The sequence below is a fragment of the Lolium perenne genome, chromosome 6 (assembly GCF_019359855.2).
Source record: "Lolium perenne isolate Kyuss_39 chromosome 6, Kyuss_2.0, whole genome shotgun sequence".
NCBI lineage: Eukaryota > Viridiplantae > Streptophyta > Magnoliopsida > Poales > Poaceae > Lolium > Lolium perenne.
Genome location: NC_067249.2, coordinates 243,897,790 through 243,917,259, shown reverse-complemented (window position 1 = coordinate 243,917,259; position 19,470 = coordinate 243,897,790).

The following is a 19,470-nucleotide window of genomic DNA, read 5'->3' as shown; positions in this document are numbered from 1 at the left end:
TTGTTTACACTAGTTAGGCATAATGGAAAACAACAAAAATATGAGAGATCTTCATGAACTTTATCTTGAATTAGGACATGATGTGTTTGAAGAGAGAATTAAAAAACCCATGGAACTTTATATGCATGCTAATGGGAATGTTATTAATATGAATGCTTTGAACACTATTGTTGCTAATGCTATGGAAAATTCTAAGCTTGGGGAAGCTGGTTTTGATGAGCATGATCTTTTTAGTCCCCCAAGCATTGAGGAGGAAATTTACTTTGATGATACTTTACCTCCTATTTATGATGATTATAATGATAGTGGTCTTTTGGTTCCACCTACTATGGAGAGTGAATTTGATTATGATTACAATATGCCTCCTATATTTGAAGATAGCCACTTTGTTGAATTTGCTCCCACTAAAACTAATAAAATTGATTATGCTTATGTGGAGAGTAATAATTTTATGCATGAGACTCATGATAAGAATGCTTTATGTGATAGTTATATTGTTGAGTTTGCTCATGATGCTACTGAAAGTTATTATGAGAGAGGAAAATATGGTTGTAGAAATTTTCATGTTACTAAAACACCTCTCTATGTGCTGAAATTTTTGAAACTACACTTGTTTTATCTTCCTGATCTTGTCACTTTGCTCTTCATGAATTTATTTGTGTACAAGATTCCTTTTCATAGGAAGCATGTTAGACTTAAATGTGTTTAGAATTTGCCTCTTGAAGCTCTCTTTTGCTTCAAATACTATTTCTTGCGAGTGCATCATTAAAACTGCTGAGCCCATCTTAATGGCTATAAAGAAAGAACTTCTTGGGAGATAACCCATGTGTTATTTTGCTACAGTACCTTTATTTTATTTTGAGTCTTGGAAGTTGTTTACTACTGTAGCAACCTCTCCTTATCTTATTTTGTTGCATTGTTGTGCCAAGTGAAGTCTTTGATAGCAAGGTTGATACTAGATTTGGATTACTGCGCAGAAACAGATTTCTTGCTGTCACGAATCTGGGCAAAATTCTCTGTAGGTAACTCAGAAAATTATGCCAATTTACGTGAGTGATCCACAGATATGTACGCAACTTTCATTCAATTTGAGCATTTTCATTTGAGCAAGTCTGGTGCCTCAATAAAATTCGTATTTACGGACTGTTCTGTTTTGACAGATTCTGCCTTTTATTTCGCATTGCCTCTTTTGCTATGTTGAATGGATTTCTTTGTTCCATTAACTTCCAGTAGCTTTGGGCAATGTCCAGAAGTGTTAAGAATGATTGTGTCACCTCTGAACATGTGAATTTTTGATTATGCACTAACCCTCTAATGAGTTTATTTCGAGTTTGGTGTGGAGGAAGTTTTCAAGGGTCAAGAGAGGAGGATGATACAATAAGATCAAGAAGAGTGAAAAGTCTAAGCTTGGGGATGCCCCGGTGGTTCATCCCTGCATATTTCAAGAAGACTCAATCATCTAATCTTGGGGATGCCCAAGGCATCCCCTTCTTCATCGACAAATTATCAGGTTCCTTCTCTTGAAACTATATTTTTATTCGGCCACATCTTATGTACTTTGCTTGGAGCGTCTGTGTGCTTTTGTTTTTTTGCTTTTGTTTGAATAAATGCTTGTGTGGGAGAGAGACACGCTCCGCTGGTTCATATGAACACATGTGTTCTTAGCTTTTAATTTTCATGGCGAAGGTTGAAACTGCTTCGTTAATTGTTATATGGTTGGATACGGAAAATGCTACATGTAATAATTGGTATGATGTCTTGAATAATGTGATACTTGGCAATTGTTGTGCTCATGTTTAAGCTCTTGCATCATATACTTTGCACCCATTAATGAAGAAATACATAGAGCTTGCTAAAATTCGGTTTGCATAATTGGTCTCTCTAAGGTCTAGATAATTTCTAGTAAAGTGTTTGAACAACAGGGAAGACGGTGTAGAGTCTTATAATGTTTACAATATGTATTTTATGTAAGTTTTGCTGCACCGCTTCATACTTGTGTTTGTTTCAAATAGCCTTGCTAGCCTAGCCTTGTATCGAGAGGGAATACTTCTCATGCATCCAAAATCCTTGAGCCAACCACTATGCCATTTGTGTCCACCATACCTACCTACTACATGGTATTTCTCCGCCATTCCAAAGTAAATTGCTTGAGTGCTACCTTTAAACAATTCAAAATTTATCACCTCTGATTTGTGTCAATGTTTTATAGCTCATGAGGAAGTATGTGGTGTTTATCTTTCAATCTTGTTGGGCAACTTTCACCAATGGACTAGTGGCTTCATCCGCTTATCCAATAATTTTGCAAAAAGAGCTGGCAATGGGATTCCCAGTCCCAAATTAATTAATAAAAAATAGACATTCCTCCATGGTATGTGATTGTTGGACGGCACCCGAAGGATTCGGTTAGCCATGGCTTGAGAAAGCAAAGGTGGGGAGGAGTGTCATCATAATAAAACTAAAATAAAAAGGCACTCCTTCATGGTATGAGATTGTTGGCAGGCACCCGAAGGATTCGGTTAGCCATGGTTTGTGAAAGAAAGATTGGAAGGAGTGCCACACAAAAATAAAATAAAATGGGAGCCGCTCTTTGAAGGTTTGTCTGGCAAGGGGGGTTAGAGTGCCCACTACCATTCGTTGACAACAACAAATTTTACTTTTATGATCTCTATATGTTTTCAAAATCAAAGCTCTAGCACAAATATAGCAGTCGATGCTTTCCTCTTTGAAGGACCATTCTTTTACTTTTATTGTTGAGTCAGTTCACCTATTTCTCTCCATCTCAGGAAGCAAACACTTGTGTGAACTGTGCATTGATTCCTACATACTTGCATATTGCACTTGTTATATTAGTCTATGTTGACAATATCCATGAGATATACATGTTACAAGTTGAAAGCAACCGCTGAAACTTAATCTTCCTTTGTGTTGCTTCAATACCTTTACTTTGAATTATTGCTTTATGAGTTAACTCTTATGCAAGACTTATTGATGCTTGTCTTGAAGTACTATTCATGAAAAGTCTTTGCTTTATGATTCATTTGTTTACTCATGTCATTTACATTGTTTTGATCGCTGCATTCATTACATATGCTTACAATAGTATGATCAAAGTTATGATGGCATGTCACTCCAGAAATTATCTTTGTTATCGTTTACCTGCTCGGGACGAGCAGAAACTAAGCTTGGGGATGCTGATACGTCTCCGACGTATCGATAATTTCTTATGTTCCATGCCACATTATTGATGATATCTACATGTTTTATGCACACTTTATGTCATATTTATGCGTTTTCCGGAACTAACCTATTGACGAGATGCCGAAGGGCCAGTTCCTGTTTTCTGTTGTTTTTGGTTTCAGAAATCCTAGTAAGGAAATATTCTCGGAATCGGACAAAATCAACGCCCAGCATCCTATTTTTCCACGAAGCTTCCAGAACACCCGAGAGTCGCCAGAGGGGAGCCCTGGTGGGCCCAGGCCTGGGCCGCGCCGCCTTACCCTCTCACCGCCTCTTCGACCCTCTGACGCCGCCTCTTCGCCTATTTAAGCCCCCTCGACCTAAAACCTCGAGACGGAAAAGCCACGGTACGAGAAACCATCCAGAGCCGCCGCCATCGCGAAGCCAAGATCTGGGGGACATGAGTCTCTGTTCCGGCACGCCGCCGGGACGGGGAAGTGCCCCCGGAAGGCTTCTCCATCGACACCACCGCCATCTTCATCACCGCTGCTGTCTCCCATGAGGAGGGAGTAGTTCTCCATCAAGGCTCGGGGCTGTACCGGTAGCTATGTGGTTAATCTCTCTCCTATGTACTTCAATACAATGATCTCATGAGCTGCCTTACGTGATTGAGATTCATATGAGTTTTGTATCACTATTCATCTATGTGCTACTCTAGTGATGTTATTAAAGTACTCTATTCCTCCTGCATGGTGTAAAGTGGGCAGTGTGTGCATCATGTAGTACTTGGCGTAGTTTATGATCGCGATCTCTTGTGGATTGTGAAGTTAACTATTACTATGATGGTATTGATGTGATCTATTTGGTTATGTTGATCTATCTTGCACTCTAAGGTTATTTAAATATGAACATTGAATATTGTGGAGCTTGTTAACTCCGGCATTGAGGGTTTGTGTAATCCTACGCAATGGTGTTCATCATCCAACAAGAGGGTGTAGAGTCTAGCATTTATCTATTCTGTTATGTGATCAATGTTGAGAGTGTCCACTAGTGAAAGTATAATCCCTAGGCCTTGTTCCTAAATACCGCTATCGCTGCTTGTTTACTGTTCTACTGCATCTGTACTGTCTGCAATATTACCACCATCGACCACACGCCAGTCCTGGATAGCAAAGCACTTTTCTGGTGCCGTTGCTACTGCTCATATTTATTCATACCACCTGTATTTCACTATCTCTTCGCCGAACTAGTGCACCTATTAGGTGTGTTGGGGACACAAGAGACTTCTTGCTTTGTGGTTGCAGGGTTGCATGAGAGGGATATCTTTGACCTCTTCCTCCCTGAGTTCGATAAACCTTGGGTGATCCACTTAAGGGAAACTTGCTGCTGTTCTACAAACCTCTGCTCTTGGAGGCCCAACACTGTCTACGAGAATAGAAGCACCCGTAGACAGCATAGACGTTCACTTGCCGCTTGCAAAAGCGCGTAGAAGATCTTGATCACGGTGCCACGATCGGGCAGCACCTCCGTACTCGGTCACACGTTCGGTGTTGATGACGATGTCCTTCTCCCCGTTCCAGCGGGCAGCGGAAGTAGTAGATCCTCCTCGGAATCCCGACAGCACGACGGCGTGGTGGCGGTGTCGATGGAGATCTCCGGCGGAGATTCGCTAAGCATATGCGGGAGAAGTAGTGGAGGAGGGGTGCTAGGGTTTGGGGAGAGGGGGTGCCATGGGCGCCGGCCTCAAGGGGGCAGGGTTGGTGCGGCCAAGCCATGGGCTGCCCCTCCCTCTCCTCCTCATTATATAGGTGGAACCCCAAGGGTTTGCCCAAAGTCTTCGAATAAGACCCCAACAGAAAAACTGCCTTATGGACGAAACCTAGAGGGACAGGGACTTTCCCCTTCCCCCTTTTCTTTGGCCGGCCAAGGAGGTGGAGTCCACCATGGACTCCACCCTCCCACTTGGTTGGCTGGTTAGGGTTTGTGGAGTCCCTCCGGGACTCCGCCTTCCTTAGTGATTTCTTCTGAACTTTTCTAGAACCTTCTAGAACCTTCCGTAGAATCTTCCGGGTCATTTTAAATCTTATAAAATGACTTCCTATATATGAATCTTATTCTCCGGACCATTCCGGAACTCCTCGTGATGTCCGGGATCTCATCCAGGACTTCGAACAAATCTTCGAACTCCATTCCATATCCATATCTACTTAAACGACATCAAACCTTAAGTGTGTCACCCTACGGTTCGCGAACTATGTAGACATGGTTGAGACTTCTCTCCGACCAATAACCAATAGCGGGATCTGGAGATCCATAATGGCTCCCACATATTCAACGATGACTTTAGTGATCGACTGAACCATTCACATACGATACCAATTCCCTTTGTCACGCGATATTTTACTTGTCCGAGGTTTGATCATCGGTATCACTCTATACCTTGTTCAACCTCGTCTCCTGACAAGTACTCTTTACTCGTACCGTGGTATGTGGTCTCTTATGAACTTATTCATATGCTTGCAAGACATTAGACGACATTCCACCGAGAGGGCCTAGAGTATATCTATCCGTCATCGGGATGGACAAATCCCACTGTTGATCCATATGCCTCAACTCATACTTTCCGGATACTTAATCCCACCTTTATAACCACCCATTTACGCAGTGGCGTTTGATGTAATCAAAGCACCTTTCCGGTATAAGTGATTTACATGATCTCATGGTCATAAGGACTAGGTAACTATGTATCGAAAGCTTATAGCAAATAACTTAATGACGTGATCTTATGCTACGCTTAATTGGGTGTGTCCATTACATCATTCATACAATGATATAACCTTGTTATTAATAACATCCAATGTTCATGATTATGAAACGATGATCATCTATTAATCAACAAGCTAGTTATACAAGAGGCTTACTAGGGACTCCTTGTTGTTCACATAACACACATGTATCAATGTTTCGGTTAATACAATTATAGCATGGTATGTAAACATTATCATAAACTTAAAGATATTATAATAACCATTTTATTATTGCCTCTTGGGCATATCTCCAACAGTCTCCCACTTGCACTAGAGTCAATAATCTGGTTTACATTTGTAAAGATATAACACCTTGGCCTTCCGGTGCTTTATCATGTTTTGCTCACGGGAGAGGTTTTAGTCAACGGATCTGACATGCTCAGAATCGTATGTATTTTGTAATTTATTTGCGTCTCAACGCATCACTCATTTCCAAATGAGTCGGCATTAAATATGTTTGGTCTTCTGGTGGAACCTTAATTCCGCGGTCTGAGATATGTCACTAATATTGTCACACACAATATATCTTCAAAATTCTGACTCTGTCGGAACTACACCAAGTTCTAAAAGAACCTCTTGACTTAACATCCTTTGTCATTGTCAAAACAATGACATACTTTGCCTTCTTTTGTAGAATCCATCACAATATTTAGAACTCTTCTAAATCTAGCATAGACAACTTCTAGCTCATTGTGCTACCTTTTAAACAACACTTAGTCTAATTTGAGATTGAAATTTTATTTTCATATGTGACAAAACAAATATTGGTGCAACACTTTACAGCGATTTGTTTGTCATTTCTCCATACAAAACTATATATATATATCCTTGGTTCTTCTTAAGTACTCAAGAATATTCTTACTGTTTTTCAATGATCATCACATGAATCATTCTGGTACATGATCATAACATTTTTAAGAGCACATGACATCTGATTGTGTACATATTATTTGTGATCTATAATCACTCATGTGTTTTTACTCATTGAGTGTCAATACACTCAAGTCTTGTTAAAACTTCACATGACAAGAATATTTTCTTAATATTTCTATATTGAACTACTTCAATATCCATTCTATGTACTTTGACTTAAACTTATTATGTGTTTAAATCTATCTTCATAGATCTTGTCACTAAATTTGTTTCAGTCCATATCCTTTCATTGAAGTTAATTTCTCAATGAAACCTTTTTAATCAAGTATATAATTACATCATTTATAACAAACTATATGTCATCTACATAAAGTATTATAAATATGTCTCAGCGCTCCCGCTTAATTTCTTGCAAATGCAAGTCTCTTCATCATCTCTGATGGAATCAAAAACTCTTTGACTATTTCATCTGGTGAAGATTCCAACTCCATGATACTTACTTCATCCAATTGAAGTTTGTATACCTATCTAGTATTCCACAGACCAGCAAAACTCTTGGTTGTATCTTGTATACACCTTTAATACACACTTCTGATAAGTAATGTATTTTGCCATCCTACTATCATATCTCATAAAAGAAATATGTAGTGATTACTAGAATAATCCACATAGACTATAAGCATTGCTACAGAAGATCTAATCTTATTGTATTCAACTCTTTGAACTTTGTCGCAAACAACTTTTCGACAAGTCAAGCTTCATCAATTTTATAGATCCATTTACTTTCAATAAGTATTCATCTATCTTGGATTTCATGGCGTATCGCCATTTTAAACGGAGTCAGGGCCCATCATAACTTCTTTGTTTGTAGTTGGTTTATCATTGTTCAAAATCAATCCTTTGTCCACAAATCATTTATTTGATCACAAAGTAAACCGTACCTACAAGGTTCAATATGTACTTCGATCTCCATGGCTAAAACACTTTGTAGTCATGGGAGCCATGATCGTTTGTGGCCGCTTCCGGAACCAATTTCCGATGCTGCGCTACTCTGATCATTATGCTCAGGTTCATAAACCTTATCAAGTTCTATTGTCCTCCCACTCAAATACTTCGCTAGAAAACAATTTCTTGGAAATAAGAAACATTGACAAACACTTTTGCCTTTGTCTCGTGGGAAGAATTCCCAATCAAATTTCTGGGATAACCAACAAAGACATTTATCCGATTTTGGTTGTAAACTTATTTACTTATGCTATGCATACCAAAATTTAAGAAAAGATTATCAGGGTTCATACCCATGCCATAACTCGTATGGTGTCATTTCAACGGATCATGATGATGCTCTATTCAGTGTAAAAGCGGTAGTCACTAAAGCATAATCCACAAAATATAATGGCGTCATAATATTTTATCTCATGATTAATCCAACAAGGTTTGGATACATCTCTCGGATACTATATCATTATTATGATACTCTAAGAAATGTGAGTTGTAGAACAATTTCATGACTCTCTTAGATGTTCGCTAAAACTCGTAATTCAAATATTTCCACCATGATCCAATCATAGATATTTGACTTTTCTATTACGATGATTTCCATTTCATGCTTAAATTTATTTGAATCTATTCAAATGTTTCAAACTTCTTCCTTATCGAATATATCCACATATATATACCCAATTCATTGTTGGAAGTTTTCATGAAGTAGAAGAATCTCCCGCACAGAACTATGCCCAGTGAACCACATACATCATCATGTATTTTTCCACTAAGTTTGTTGCCCGTTCAAGTCTTGGCATATGAACGGTATTTAATCATTCTCTTTAGAAAAGATTTGCAAGCGCCAAATGATTCAAAAATCAAATGACTCCAAAAATCCATTTGCATGGAGTTCCTTCATGTGTTCCTTTCTAACATGACCTAAATGGCGGTTTCACAAATAAGTGGAATTCAAATCATTTGCCTTATGGCATTTTAGCGTCAGTATTATGTGTGTGTGTTTCACCATTAAGATTTATAATAACTTATCCATCGTACATGGAGTAATGTCATAATTTGAACAACTCATTGTTTTCATTTGACCAGAGCAAAATAACAATTATTAAGTTCTTTATTATAAATTTAAGGGCTAGATAGAATGCCAACGACGAACATAATAACACTTTATTTTGTTCCAGACGTGTATTCCTATCACATTCCTTGTCAGTCACTTAGGCCATTGTATTCTTGTATTGCGTTGTTTTGTATGACACTTCATACCAACCAATATGGTACAAATACCCAAGAATTTCATTCTGTGACCTAACTAGGAAAACAATCATAACATGTATATCATTTATATACACCTGAGCTAGACTTTCTAGTCTTTTCTTTTCTCTCTGCCAAAATATCTTTTGTAATTTCTCTTTTAGCTTTCCTCATTATTCAGAAAACACTTCATCTTCAAAAACTTCTAGGTTTGTTGGTCAAATACCAATAACCTTGAGGTTCTTACTTTGAATTTGATCATCATATGACAAGTGTTCTAGATTTCACTATTAGTAACTTTGTAATACGATGAACAATTTCACTCATAATTTTTTATCCATCAATTCATGACGACTTTCTGAGACCATGTCTGTACATGCTAGGCTCATAAAGTTTTAACCTTGGTATTCGCATGTGCAAATCTAGCTTGCACCCGTTGTATGCACACGTAGAATCTAAAACACCCGATCATCACGTGATGCTTCGATACAACGAGTCTTAGCAATGGTGCATACTAAGGATGATAACTTCATGGATATGCGAATATTGTTAGTGCCCCAATAGTTGGAGGATTGGGACGCCTTGCGTCTTCAACCTTCGTACATTTCCATAAAACTTATGAGTTTATGTAGTCTCACCAAATTATATTCTATCATCTTGCAATAAGGTCTTAGATATCACATATATCTCATACCTTGATTATTTCTGAAAACTAAATTTTCAGCTCCTTATTTTTCAAACAGATTTGAACTTCAAGTTTCACGGAGACAAGATAACTTTATGTACTAATTGAAACCATAGCTCTTTGAATCAACAATGTGAGGTTTACTAAAAGTTTGCTATAGGACTTAATCACTTCTTGATTCTTTAATAATACGGTACCAGTCCGTAAAGTTTCTGGTCAGATTTTAACAGTATTTCTATCTCAATAACAAGACTAGCGCATGGTAGAAAAACGGATGCCAATACTACAAAATTAATTCAAAATACTACTCAGACTATGTTTATGATAATTAGTTCATGTTTTAATCTAATTACTAATGAACTCCCACTTAATACAACATCCCTCATAGTTGTTAAGTGGTACACGATCCAAATCCACTACACCAAAACCGATCATCACGTGAGATGATGTAGCTTCAATGGTGAACATCAACATGTTGATCATATCATCCATATGACTCGTGTTCAACCTTTCGGTTTCTGTTGTCCCGAGGCCATGTCTGTACATGCTAGGCTCGTCAAGTGATGACCCACAAGTATAGGGGATCGCAGCAGTCTTCGCGGGTAGTATAACCCAATTTATTGATTCGACACAAGGGGAGACAAAGAACACTTGGAAGCCTTAACAGCGGAGTTGTCAATTCAGCTGCACCTGGAAACAGACTTGCTCGCAAGAGTTTATCAGTAGTAACAGTTTTATAACAGTAGCAGTAGTGAAATAACAGCAGCAGAGTAACAAAGACAGCAGTAGTGGTTTTAGTAAACAGCAGGATTAAAATACTGTAGGCACGGGGACGGATGACGGGCGTTGCATGGATGAGAGAAACTCATGTAACAATCATAGCAGGGCATTTGCAGATAATAATAAAACGGTGTCCAAGTACAAAGCAATCAATAGGCATGTGTTCCAATTATAGTCGTACGTGCTCGCAATGAGAAACTTGCACAACATCTTTTGTCCTACCAGCCGGTGGCAGCCGGGCCTCAAGGGAATCTACTGGATATTAAGGTACTCCTTTTAATAGAGTACCGGAGCAAAGCATTAACACTCCGTGAACACATGTGATCCTCACATCACTACCATCCCCTCCGGTTGTCCCGATTTCTGTCACTTCGGGGCCATCGGTTCCGGACAGCGACATGTGTATACAACTTGCAGGTAAGACCATAAACAATGAATATCATGATGAAATAATAACATGTTCAGATCTGAGATCATGGCACTCGGGCCCTAGTGACAAGCATTAAGCATAACAAGTTGCAACAATATCATCAAAGTACCAATTACGGACACTAGGCACTATGCCCTAACAATCTTATGCTATTACATGACCAATCTCATCCAATCCCTACCATCCCCTTCGGCCTACAGCGGGGGAATTACTCACACATGGATGGGGGAAGCATGGCTGGTTGATGGAGAGGCGTCGGTGGTGATGATGGCGATGATCTCCTCCAATTCCCCGTCCCGGCGGAGTGCCAGAACGGAGACTTCTGGCTCCCGAGACGGAGTTTCGCGATGTGGCGGCGTTCTGGAGGCTTTCTGGTGACTTCGACTTCTCGTGCGTTTTTAGGTCGAAGGCAATATATAGTCCGAAGGAGGGCGTCGGAGGCCGACCGAGGGGGCTACACCACATGGCCGCGCGGGCCCCCCTGGGCCGCGCCGCCCTATGGTGTGGGGCCCTCGGGCCTCCACCTGACTTGTCCTTCTGGCTCCGTCAGTATTCTGGGAAAATAGGGCCTTCTGCATAAATTCCGAGGATTTTCCTGAAAGTTGGATTTCTGCACAAAAACGAGACACTGAATCAGTTCTGCTGAAAACAGCGTTAGTCCGTGTTAGTTGCATCCAAAATACACAAATTAGAGGCAAAACAATAGCAAAAGTGTTCGGGAAAGTAGATACGTTTTGGACGTATCAACTCCCCCCAAGCTTAGCTTATTGCTTGTCCTCAAGCAATTCGATTAACAAATCGAGCGATAAAAGAACTTTCACGAACACATTTGCTCATATGATGTATATATTCTCATGCTATGGCTAATACTTAAGCAGTTCATAATGAGATACATGCAAATAAGATCATCCAACAGCTATGCCAATCATGGAGAGGTACCAACAATTAATAATAAGCATCATGAATCATGTATATAAGCAGGATTGCAATGTTCATAAGAGAGTATGATAAAGTGGTATCTCGCTTGCCCGTATTTGATCGGCAAAACATGAATGCCCAGGCACCTCTGGAGTTCATAGAAAGACTAGAAGTAGTGATTGTCAAAGATAAAAGCATCAAAGTTATACCACAATCAATCATATTTTGAGACAAGCATATTATACTAAGAATGACAGTTGTGCTCTCAAGATAGTTGATACGTCCAATTTGCATCACTATTTTGTATCATAATTTGCTCTTATTCATTGATATATTTCATGTTTGGACACAATACTTATGTTATTTCATCTATTTTGCATGTTTCATCATCATTGGAGGATCGAGCACCGGAGCCAGGATTCTGCTGGAAAAAGCACCGTCAGAACGCAATATTTCGGAAGATCAACTGTGGAAGGAAATTATACCAAAAATCCTATTTTTCCAGATGACGAAGGAAGCCAGAAGGGGAGCCAGCTGGACCCAAGGTGGGCCCAGACCATAGGGCGGCGCGGCCCATGGCCTGGCCGCGCCACCTGGTGGTGAGGGGGCCCCACAGCCCCTTTCGCCTCCTTTTCTTCGCGAAATCCTTCGTCCCGAAAACCTAAGCCACAGAGGGTACCTCACGAAGAGTTACAGCCGCCTCTGCGGGGCGGAGAACACCAGAGAGAAAAGAGCTCTCCGGCGGGCTGAGATCCGCCGGGGAAATTCCATCCGGGAGGGGGAAATCGACGCCATCGTCACCGTCATCGAGCTGGACATCATCTCCATCACCATCATCATCATCTCCACCATCATCACCGCCGTCTCCACCGCTGGACATCGTCACCGCCGTAGCAATTTGGGTTTGATCTTGATTGTTTGATAGGGGAAACTCTCCCGGTATCGATTTCTACTTGTTGTTGATGCTATTGAGTGAAACCATTGAACCAAGGTTTATGTTCAGATTGTTATTCATCATCATATCACCTCTGATCATGTTCCATATGATGTCTCGTGAGTAGTTCGTTTAGTTCTTGAGGACATGGGTGAAGTCTAAATGTTAGTAGTGAACTATGGTTGAGTAATATTCAATGTTATGATATTTAAGTTGTGGTGTTATTCTTCTAGTGGTGTCATGTGAACGTCGACTACATGACACTTCACCTTTATGGGCCTAGGGGAATGCATCTTGTACTCGTTTGCCAATTGCGGGGTTGCCGGAGTGACAGAAACCTAAGCCCCCGTTGGTATATCGATGCAGGAGGGATAGCAGGATCTCAGAGTTTATGGCTGTGGTTAGATTTATTCTTAATTACTTTCTTGTAGTTGCGGATGCTTGCAAGGGGTATAATCACAAGTATGTATTAGTCCTAGTAAGGGCGGTACATTAGCATAGGTTCACCCACACAACACTTATCAAAACAATGAAGATTATTTAGCCGTATGTAGCGAAAGCACTAGACTAAAATCCCGTGTGTCCTCGAGAACGTTTGGTCATTATAAGTAAACAACCCGGCTTGTCCTTTGTGCTAAAAAGGATTGGGCCACTCGCTGCAATTGTTACTCTCGCACTTTACTTACTCGTACTTTATTCACCTGTTACATCAAAACCCCCTGAATACTTGTCTGTGAGCATTTACAGTGAATCCTTCATCGAAACTGCTTGTCAACACCTTCTACTCCTCGTTGGGATCGACATTCTTACTTATCGAAGATACTACGATACACCCCCTATACTTGTGGGTCATCAAGACTATTTTCTGGCGCCGTTGCCGGGGAGTTAAGCGCTATTGGTAAGTGGAATTGGTAAGGGAAATATCTACTGTTTGTGCTGATTTATTTCTACCTGCTGCCATAATTCATTATGGAGAGATCTTCTCTCGAATGTTTATTTGGGAAATCCGCTACTACTGCAAAGGTAGTGGATGAGGCGCCAGGTGAGGAAGAGATACCATACAAAATACCTATGAAAATTATTGAACGCGTAGTGAATAACCGTTATACAGGGGATGGAACTGTCCACCCTGGAGATCATTTATTGTTCTTGCATGAATTATGCGGTTTATTCAAGTGTGCAGGTATTGCTATGGATGAAGTGAGGAAGAAACTATTCTCTATATCGCTGTCTGGTAAAGCGGCGCTTTGGTATAAATTACTGGATAATGGGGATTCTCTTGAATGGAATGATATTGTGCCCCGGTTTTATTCTAAGTTCTATCCTCCAAGTGAAATTCACAAGGATCGGAATCGCATATATAATTTTTGGCCTCATGATGGAGAGAGTATTGCCCAAGCTTGGGGGAGATTGAAGTCTTTAATGCTCAAATGCCCCATTCATGAGCTTCCTGGTAATGTTATTATTGATAATTTCTATGCAAGACTTTCTTTTGAAGACAAGACCTTGCTGGATACTTCTTGTTCTGGATCATTCACGCGCAATAAGGAAGAGTTTAAAAGGGACCTTCTTAATCGGATCCAGGAAAATACTGAAGGATGGGAGATCGACAAGGATAGAGAATCAGGTATAAATTATGATTACAAATGCATTGAAGCTTTTATGGATACTGATAAATTTCGTAATATGAGTGCTACTTATGGTCTTGATTCTCAAGTTGCTGCAAATCTTTATAAAGCTTTTGCCTCTCATTATGAATTGCCTAAGAAGAATTTTGATAAGTATCATGAACCGTATAAAGATAAAATTGTTTCATCTATTAATAAATGCGTTGTAGTTGAAACTGTTGATCATGTTATTCCTGAAGCTTATATTGAAAAAACTCCTTTCCCTGCTAAAATGAAGGAGTACTCTGTTATAAATAGTGCGGTTCATAAAAGTGAAAAGAAACCTATAGAACCTGAAGAACAAATAAAAGTTGAGCCTGCTGTTGCAATAGTTAAAGATCTTGTGACTGAAAATTTGGAGGAAGGTCATATTATTTTCTGTGAAGATGCTTCTAATATTGTTTCACATCCTAATAAACTCAAGCAAGCTAGTGTTCCTATGCTATCTGTTAGAATTGGTGATCATTGCTATTATGGTTTATGTGATATTGGTGCAAGTATTAGTGCTATTCCTTATGAGCTTTATACGGAGATTATGCACGAAATTGGTTCTTGTGAACTTGAAGATATTGATGTGGTTATTCAGCTGGCTAATAGAGTAACTATTTCTCCAATTGGTATTGTTCGAGATGTGGAAGTTTTATGCGGTAAGATTAAATATCCTGCTGACTTTTTGGTACTTGGTTCTGCTGCTAGTGATTATTGTCCTATTATTTTTGGTAGACCTTTTCTAAATACTTGTGGAGCTATTATAGATTGCAAGAAAGAGAAAATTTTGACTAAATTTGCTGGTGAATCTTATGAGTTTAACTTCTCTAAATTTACTAAAACTCCTTATAAAGCTGATTTGCCTAATAACGATTTTAAAATGGAACAGTGTGCATCTATTGTTCTTGTTCCTAATAATCCTTGGCAGCAACACTTGGAGAATAGCGAGAGTGATGTTTTTAGGAAAGAAAGAGATGAGCTTGAGGAAATTTTTCTTCGCCAACCTATTCTTAAGCATGATTTATCGGTGGAAGATCTGGGTACAACACCGCCACCAAAGGAAGATCCTGTCTTTGATTTAAAACCTTTGCCTGATAATCTTAAATATGCTCATATTGATGATAATAAAATATATCCTGTTATTATTAGTTCTAAGCTTACAGAGTTTGAAGAAGAAAGATTATTGCAAATATTGAAGAAACACCGAGGTGCTATTGGCTACACTCTTGATGATTTGAAGGGGATTTCTCCCTCTATTTGCCAACACGCCATTAATATGGAAGATGATGCGAAGCCTGTTGTTGAACCTCAGCGTCGTCTAAGTCCTAAGATGAAGGATGTGGTAAGAAATGAGGTATTACGACTTCTTGAAGCTGGCATTATATATCCTATTGCTGATAGTAGATGGGTTAGTCCTGTGCATTGTGTTCCTAAGAAAGGAGGAATGACTGTTGTGCCTAATGATAATGATGAGCTCATACCTCAAAGAGTAGTTGTAGGATATAGAATGTGCATTGATTATCGAAAAGTTAATAAAGTTACTAAAAAAGATCATTACCCTTTGCCTTTTATTGATCAAATGTTAGAAAGGTTATCTAAAAATACTCATTTTTGCTTTGTTGATGGTTATTCTGGATTTTCACAAATCGCTGTCAAAACTAAGGATCAAGAGAAAACCACTTTCACTTGTCCCTATGGAACTTATGCTTATAGGCATATGCCTTTTGGTTTATGTAATGCTCCTGCTACTTTTCAAAGATGCATGTCTGCTATTTTTCATGGTTTTTGCGAGAGTATTGTAGAGGTATTCATGGATGATTTTTCTGTCTATGGGAATTCTTTTGATAATTGCTTGCGGAACCTTGATAAAGTTTTGCAGAGATGTGAAGAAACTAACCGTGTTCTTAATTGGGAGAAATGCCACTTTATGGTTAATGAAGGAATTGTATTGGGACATAAAATTTCCGAGAGAGGTATTGAAGTTGATAGAGCTAAAGTTGAAGCAATTGAGAAGATGCCCTATCCCAGGGATGTTAAAGGTATTCGTAGTGTTCTTGGTCATGCTGGGTTTTATATGAGGTTTATTAAAGATTTTTCCAAGATTTCAAAGCCTCTTACTAATCTTCTTCAAAAAGACGTACCTTTTGTTTTTGATGACGATTGTAAGGAAGCTTTTGAAACTCTTAATAAAGCCTTAACAACTGCTCCAATAGTTGAACCTCCTGATTGGAACTTATCATTTGAAATTATGTGTGATGCTAGTGATTTTGCTGTAGGCGATGTTCTTGGACAGCGAGTAAACAAAAAATTGAATGTTATTCATTATGCTAGTAAAACTCTTGATGCTGCTCAAAGAAATTATGCTACTACTGAAAAGGAATTGTTAGCTGTAGTCTTTGCTTGTGATAAGTTTAGATCTTATATTGTTGATTCAAAAGTTACTATTCATACTGATCATGCTGCAATCAGATACCTTATGCAAAAGAAAGATGCTAAGCCAAGGCTTATTAGATGGGTACTTCTGTTGCAAGAATTTGATTTACATATTGTAGATAGGAAAGGTGCTGATAATCCTGTTGCTGATAATTTGTCTAGATTGGAAAATATTGCTTATGATCCTGTTCCTGTTAATGATAGTTTTCCAAATGAACAATTGGCTGCAATAAAGGTGAGTTCGCGAGACAGTCCTTGGTATGCTGATTATGCTAACTTTATTGTTTCCAAGTACTTGCCTCCAACCTTTTCAGCTCAGCAAAGGAGGAAATTCTTTTATGACTTGAGGCATTATTTCTGGGATGACCCACACTTATATAAAGAAGGAGTGGATGGTATTATGCGAAGATGTGTTCCCGAATATGAACAACAAGAGATATTGAGTAAATGTCATGGTAGTGCTTATGGAGGACATCACGCCGGAGAAAGAACCGCGCAAAAGGTTCTACAATCAGGTTTTTATTGGCCGACCCTCTTCAAAGATGCAAGGAAGTTTATTTTATCTTGTGATCAATGCCAAAGAGTTGGTAATATCTCTAGACGCAATGAAATGCCGATGAATTATACTCTTGTTATTGAACCGTTTGATTGTTGGGGATTTGACTTCATGGGACCTTTTCCCTCTTCAGAAGGTAACACTCATATACTTGTTGCTGTTGATTATGTTACTAAATGGGTGGAAGCCATACCTACAAAAAGTGCTGATGGTGAGACCTCTTTAATAATGCTTTTAGATATTATTTTTCCTAGATTTGGAGTTCCTAGATATATTATAACTGATGGAGGTTCTCATTTTATTCATGGTGGTTTTAGAAAAACTCTTGCTAGATATGGTATTAATCATAGAATTGCTTCCGCTTATCATCCTCAAACTAGTGGGCAAGTAGAATTATCAAATAGAGAGATTAAATCTATCTTGCAAAAGACTGTTAATAAAACTAGAAAGAATTGGGCTAGTAAATTGAAGGATGCACTTTGGGCTTATAGAACTGCTTATAAAAATCCCATGGGAATGTCACCTTATAAAATGGTTTATGGGAAAGCTTGTCATTTACCTTTAGAACTAGAGCACAAAGCTTATTGGGCTGTTAGAGAATTAAATAAAGATCCTAAACTTGCCGGTAATAAGAGGTTGTTGCAATTGAGTTCTCTAGATGAATGGAGAAGTGAAGCTTATGAAAATGCTAAACTCTTTAAAGAGAAAGTTAAAAAATGGCATGATAGAAGGATTATCAAAAGAGAATTTAATATTGGGGATAAAGTCCTATTGTATCGGTCTCGTCTCAGATTCTTTGCAGGGAAATTACTCTCTAAATGGGAAGGACCATATGTTGTCGAGGAGGTGTATCGTTCAGGAGCAATTAAAATTAGCTCTCTCCAAGGCAATGCCACACAAGTGGTAAATGGACAAAGACTCAAGCATTATATCTCAGGTGATTCCTATAATGTTGATGTTGATATTATTCGAGTGGAAACACCGGAGGCTTTCATCAAAGGACAAATTGACAGTTCGCCAGAACTCTACTTTGAATAGGTAACAGTACTGGTAATAAAAAGTTCGCAATTTACTTTCCGAACAATATTTTTGCTGTTTTTGGAAAATATGAAAAATTACGAGATCGAAACGGAGTGGAAAAGACGCGCGAGGGCGTGCCACCATAGGCCGGCGCGGCCTGGCCTGGGCCCGCGCCGCCCTATGAGCTGGCCGCCTCGTCGCCCCTTTCCGACTCTGGTTCGACCTGGTACTTTCCTTTTGTCGTGAATTTTTTTGCTATATAATCCCCCGGACCCCTGGAGGCCCGTATATCGCTTTTTCGACGTGTTTTGTTTCGAGCTGTTTCTGCCAGGATCTGTTTTCAGTTTAGAAGCACCATGGTCTCCAAGAACAAGGGCAAGGAGCTTCCGGATGAAGATAATCAAGATCTTGAGTGGAAAGAGGAAGACAAGAGCGTCAAGGAAGAAGATGAAGAAGAGGTGGAGGAAGACTCGCGTGCACACCCGCGTGCTACCATCGCAAGCGTCAAGGTGGTGGACAACCCCTTCAGTGCAAACAAGAGCGCAAGAATTCGCACCGGAGGAGGGGTTCCACGTCATTACCTAGCTCCGAAGACATCTTTCTCAGGCACTCACCATCCCTTCCGCAATCTAATTTTCAATAATCAAATTGAAAGGATTCCCAGGGCAGCATTGCCTAGCAATTGGGATATAGATCGTTCTAACACTGCAAGAAGGACGAAGCCTGAGGGTGAATAGTGGGGAAATAACTCCAAGAGTTGGGACTCGCCGTCGGACATACTTCTTAACCGCGTCGAGCACAATTCGGAGATGATTCGCAACCTCACATACAAGATTGATGAACTTCAGGAGCTTGTTGAGAAGCTTGTCAGGAATTCATCACCACCATCGCCGAAGGAGTAATTCATCATCGGTATTGGCATCCCCTTGGTTTGTTCCAAGCTTGGGGGAGT